The 6,299-nt window shown below is 41.2% G+C and overlaps 1 protein-coding gene across 1 annotated transcript in view; it reads right to left on the reverse strand.

Moving 5' to 3' along the window:
- The window catches only part of LOC126470017 (tetratricopeptide repeat protein 7B-like), a gene marked incomplete in the record, with an annotated part of 205,659 nt that overhangs the window by 20,830 nt on the left and 178,530 nt on the right, over window positions 1-6,299 (reverse strand).

Consider the following 6,299-nt stretch of genomic DNA (forward strand, 5'->3'; position numbering starts at 1 on the left):
AAAATAATTTGATTTGGAAACAATGGATACATCCAACATATTGAGAAATATTAGTTCCACATAACATTTTATACTTTTTCACAGAAAAATTTTTACAAACTTGCATATTTTGTTTGTGCTACATACTACCTTACCTACATCATAAATTTTGTCGTCAGCTTTAAATTCAACAATTACATTGTCATCAACATATGACTCATAGTTGAGTTTATCAGTTATTAACAGTTCACACTCTGAGCAGGACATTAACTCTGAATCATAAGAATCTTGCAGCTGGGTCTCTGACTCGTTTTGGTCATTTCTACCTTAACTTTGCTTAAATAATTAAGCTTCTTGGCTTTTTCGCACCTTTATGCTTGTTAATTATTCCCATCTCTCCTAATTTCTCTGGTGTGCCAGTTGCAATTCTGGATCTTCCTTTCAACCTTCTTTAATTTTAGTATTGGGCATTCTTTAATATTATCAGGATTTATGTAACTTATCTGCAATTTTAAGGAGATATTTCCATTAGCTTTACTGTCAATTCCAAATGCATCAACTCAGTTTCACAATACTGAACCCAGTGACTTGCTGATTGAGGCCCATCAGCTGTGCTTCCTGAAAGAGGTGCATCACGGCCACTATTTGGTGAAAGCCTGTGTGGCGAAGTGCTTAGTAGAAAATCTTCTGTTTTTTTTTTAATGCAGCTACAATAATGACAGGAGAATTGCCCTTCGACAGGCAATGCCAATAAAGGAGGCCACATGAAAAATTGAAACTGTTTTTCTGGGTGTATCATTGTTCAAGTAACTGTTGAAGCATTGTAGAAGGTTAGAAATGGTTTCAGAATCACATAATCTGGAGGCTGAAGTTTATTTATGCAGTGACATTGGACGGCCATTACAGTCATCCCACTCTTCATTCACACATCAACATTCAGTAACAAATGGCTTCTACTGTTACCCATTATAAAACGGGGTTGGATTTTCTTTAGTATAAAATGTGTGTTTAATGAGGTGGTGAATAACTTGTACAAAAAGAATCACTGTTCATTCATCCACTTTTAATTACCAACTCTAACTCATACTTTATGCTATATGATACTTTAAATGGACTTTCAGAGCGATACCTCCAGTATTGCAATGAGTTGTGAGTGCAGAACCACAGTTGGTATTGATAACTTTGCAGCTTTTTTTGTCTCTTTCTCAGCTATAGCCCTTGAGAACTTTCTACTGCCAGACTCATCCACATTGCACATGAAGACCATTGGCAAAGTTTGGATGACATTTTCTTACCCTTTATTGTTTGTCAAAAAAATAATGAAACATAATGCAGGTTGACTACATTCATAAACTACATTATAAATGAAAACACACATAACGTGGGTGTAATATTCGGCAATATACAGCAGTGTTGAGTGTTGGTTTCATTCGTAATGTACAAAATATTCTACTACGAACTGATGGAACAGCCGAGCAATGTAGAAACTACACTTCAGGCTTCTGAAAACCTTAGAGGTAAAAGTTTTGAAAATTTCTGAAAAACCACTTCACCTCTTCAACAGAAGGCAGTTTCTCCAAATGCCGTCTACCTGGAACCTTAACGCTGTTCTTCACTGGCAGTTCATAAACTAACTGGCAGCAATCTTTGAGGGTAAAACTACAGAACATTTCTAAAGAAATAACCATGTAACCATGCAGACTGCTCCAGGTGTCTGTGAAGAATCCAGCTGACAATGCAAATTAGACACAGTGGACTCAAATGATCAGCCTTATATTTTTTATTTCTGTGTGTGGACACGTGACGCGGTAACGAAAGAACGTACCTGCAGCAGACATGGACGGGTGGGGGAGGGGGTCACCCTAGAGAAGACATGAGCTGCAAATAGGGAAATCCATTGAGATAAGTGACTCTGACAAAAGGCTTATTATTATTATTATTATTACACAGAGGCTGTGATTGAGGGTCTCAAAAATGGTGAAGCTGGTTGAATGTTCACATGTTACTGTCGTGGGCATCTACAGAAAGAGGTAGAAGGACACTGAAACTACCACTAGCAGGAAAATTGTTGAATGCCAATGACTCTTCACAGAACATTGGGTTCAGAGGCTTTTCTACTTCTGTAAAGCAGGGCAGATCGTGATTTGTGGCATTCCTGCTGAAAGAGCAGAATGCTACTGCACAGACAATGTTTCAGAGCACACTGTTCATCATACATTGTTGAACATGGAGATCCGTAACAGACCACTCCTATGTTCTTACATGTTTATCCACTGACATCGTCAATTAGGATTGCAGTGGGCACAGAGCCATTTGGATTCGACTGTCAATCAATAGAAACGTGTCGGCTCTCCAGTGAATCATGTTTTTGCAACACTAGTCAACGGTCTGTCATCTACACAAACACCGCCATCGAGGTGAAAGAAACGTGCAGCACGCCATGGATGCAGGTTGGTGGGAGCAGTATTATGTTATTGGAGACATTCTTCTGCACTTGCATGAGACCTGTAATAGTAACTGAAGACACCCAGACAGCTGCGAATCACCTGCATCCCTTCCTTCATGCCTGATGTCTTCCCTGATAGCGATACCATTTATCAGCAGTATAATTGTCCTGGTCTCTGAGCCAGAACCATGATACAGTGGTTTGAGGAGCATTATAGTGACTCATGTTGATGTCTCAGCGATGAAATTTGCCTGATGTAAATCCTATGGAAACCATCTGGGTCAGTATTGGGTGCCAGCAACGCGTAAGCAAATCACTGGTAGCATGTGTAAAGAAAATCTTGTCTGTTTTCAAGCCACATCAGTTCGAATAAAATACTCAAGCTTTCTATGGCAATCTCCACCACCGTCATCACGAGTAAAAACCAGCGACTGCATGGGCTGGCATGCTTTTCTGCTTATGTACGCACAATTGCATGCCTGGCACCTAAGCTCACATTTGTTGTCATAACTGAAGTTGTTCTCATGCATTCTAATTTATACTGTTTCTTAAATAACATACTCCAAGTATGTAGAAGTATGGGACAAGATTTTAGTTTCATCAAACATTCTGTGTGTATTTGTGAAGCCATGCTCAGCAACTATTCATTTCTCAAGTTCCTGATTTTTACTGTGCTGTTTGTGTTCTGCAAAGTGATTGGAAACGGTATGGATGGACTGATCAATGTGGTTGCTTCTGTACTCACATGGAATCTTATAAATCGAAGGGATGCTGAGGCTGATATTGTCCTTAGAAGGCTCAGCATCTCTATTTTCTTTAGTGATTGAAAAATAGGTCTTAGGTCTTGTTATTCAGGACACTACCTATTTTGCTAGATGTGGCACTGCTGAATGGAAGGAGAACAGTAGGTGGATCATCATGCAACTGTTCAACATTTCAATCTTTTTTTTTTGAAGAGTACCAACTTTATACACTATGCGATCAAAAGTATCTGGACACCTGGCTGAAAATGACTTACAAGTTCATGGTGCCCTCCATCAGTAATGCTGGAATTAAATATGGTGTTTGCCCACCCTTAGCCTTGATGACAGCTTCCACTCTCAAAGGCATACGTTCAATCAGGTGCTGGAAGGTTTCTTGGGGAATGGCAACTCATTCTTCATGGAGTGCTGCACTGAGGAGAGGTATCAATGTCGGTCAGTGAGACCTGGCACGAAGTCGGCATTGCAAAACATCCCACAGGTGTTCTATAGGATTCAGGTCAGGACTCTGTGCAGGTTAGTCCATTAAAGGAATGTCCTGTAATCACTCCGTCTCAGGCCATGCATTACAAACATGTGCTCGATCATGTTGAAAGATGCAATCGCCATTCCCCATTTGCTCTTCAACAGTGAGACGCAAGAAGGGGCTTAAAACATCAATGTAGGCCTGTGCTGTGATAGTGCTCTGCAAAACAACAAGGGTTGCAAGCCCTCTCCATGAAAAACACGACCATACCATAACACCACCACCGCCGAATTTTACTGTTGGCACTACACACGCTAGCAGATGACGTTCTCTGGGCATTTGCCATACCCACATTCAGCCATCAGATCGTCACATTGTGTACCGTGATTTGTCACTCCACACAACGTTTTTCCATGTTCAACTGTCCCATGTTTACGCTCCTTACACCAAGCGAGGTGTCGTTTGGCATGATGTGTGGCTTATGAGCAGCCGCTCAACCATGAAACCCAAGATTTCTCACCTTCCACCTAACTGTCATAGCATTTGCAGTGGATCCTGATGCAGTTTGGAATTCCTGTGTGATGGCCTGGATAGATGTCTGCCTATTACACATTACAACCCTCTTCAACTGTCTGCAGTATCTGTCAGTCAACAGACGAGGTCGGCCTGCACGCTTTGTGCTGTACGTGTCAGTTCATGTTTCCACTTCACTATCACATTGGAAACAGTAGACCTAGGGATGTTTAGGAGTGTGGAAATCTCACGTACAGACGTATGACCCAAGTGACATCCAATCACCTAACCACGTTCGAAATCCATGAGTTCTGGGGAGCGCCCCATTCTCCTCTCTCATGATGTCTAATATCTACTGAGATCAATGCTATGGAGTACCTGGCAGTAGGTGGCAGCACAATACACCAATTGTGAAAAATGTATGTTTTTGGTGGTGTCCAGATACTTTTGATCACATAGTGTACCTCCAACCCCATAGCTGTTCTTTTGGAACACATACATCAAGTTTTTAACATTACAATTCAAATTATCCTTGTCTAAAACAGTTTTAGTAATGTATATCAATGAATTTAAATTGGTGCGCTTCTGTACTGGATTGTACAAACTTCGCACACTGAGATGTAAATCAATAGGTGCTGACTTTACACACACACACACACACACACACACACACACACACACACACACACACACACACACACACACACTCACATTCTCAGACACACTCACTCTCTCACACACACTCTCTCTCTCTCTCTCTCTCTCTCTCTCTCTCTCTCTCTCTCTCTCTCTCTCTCTCTCTCAGATACAGTACAGAATCCATTGCCATTTTGTCGATCATTTCATAAAATTTACTGCCATGCACGAAGTCTGTCGTCATTGAAGTTCAACATGTCCTCCACAGGAACTTTTATAAACGGAGAGACTATGTACAGGCTGACTAAAATATAGTTTGTGCCAACTCTGATTTCCTTAATTTTGTTACTCAACATCAATTTTTGATGTGATGTTCACAGTGGTCAGCTGTGGGCACCATTAACCTGACTCGATATTTGTCTCACATGTTGGTGGGAGAACCTATAACACTAATGATAGTTCTCAAAAGAAAATCATCTTTATGAATTTTGGATAGGCCATACAGAATTGATGGTCTAGGAGCTTCATCTCCTGAGTTTTTTTTTTATTCATGACATTGTCAGGTAAGACCATAAGACCATGACGCTTCAGCAGATCTACCGTTTTGTTGTTATATGACAGTATGGTCATATTTCAGGCATTCATATGTATTATTCTACAACAGCAATGACATGTTGCTCTGACAGGATGTAGTATTAAAAATAACTGCAGTATTTTCTCTTGTCAGCTGGAGATCATCTCTCTGCAAAGCACAGTACTTCCCCCCCCCCCCCCCCCCCCCCCCCCCACCGTCCCCCCGCCCTCCCCCTTGGCTGTACCTTAGATTTGACTTGTGGCAAGTCTTACCTCACTGACGACATCCTAAGAATAGATGCTGCACTGTCGGTTCCAATCCATTTACAACATCCACGATAGGTAGAGAAGTAGAAGTGAAAATCAGTCTTCTACTCAGGACCAAAATGGTTTTTCTTCAGCTAGGTAGCTGACAGGATGTACAGATCTGTGATACGAGTTGGTCTTAATGAAAATGCAAGGTGCTAAAATGTCTTTATTTTGTCACCATATTGGTGGTGGTGTATGGTTTGTGGGTAGCTCAACAGCACGATCATCAGCACCCATAACAAAGTCCTAATTTTTTGCACAGTAGAATTTAGTCACTGTCATGAATGATGATCAAATGATGAGTACAACACAAACACCCAGTCCTTTGGTGGAGAAAATCCCCAACCCAGCGGGGAAGGTAGGTGTGTGTGTGTGTGTGTGTGTGTGTGTGTGTGTGTGTGAGAGAGAGAGAGAGAGAGAGAGAGAGAGAGAGAGAGAGAGAGAGAGAGAGAGAGAGAGAGAGAGAGAGAGAGGTGGCAAATCATATGAACTAACGCTTTATGTTTTATGCAGATTTGACACAAGAAAAGACAACCAAGAATGTTTTATATAAGTATGGCATCACAAGAAACTTTGTTCTCAAAATGATACCTTGGTGGGGCAGGGACATTACCCT

The sequence above is a fragment of the Schistocerca serialis genome, chromosome 3 (genome assembly GCF_023864345.2).
Source record: "Schistocerca serialis cubense isolate TAMUIC-IGC-003099 chromosome 3, iqSchSeri2.2, whole genome shotgun sequence".
NCBI lineage: Eukaryota > Metazoa > Arthropoda > Insecta > Orthoptera > Acrididae > Schistocerca > Schistocerca serialis.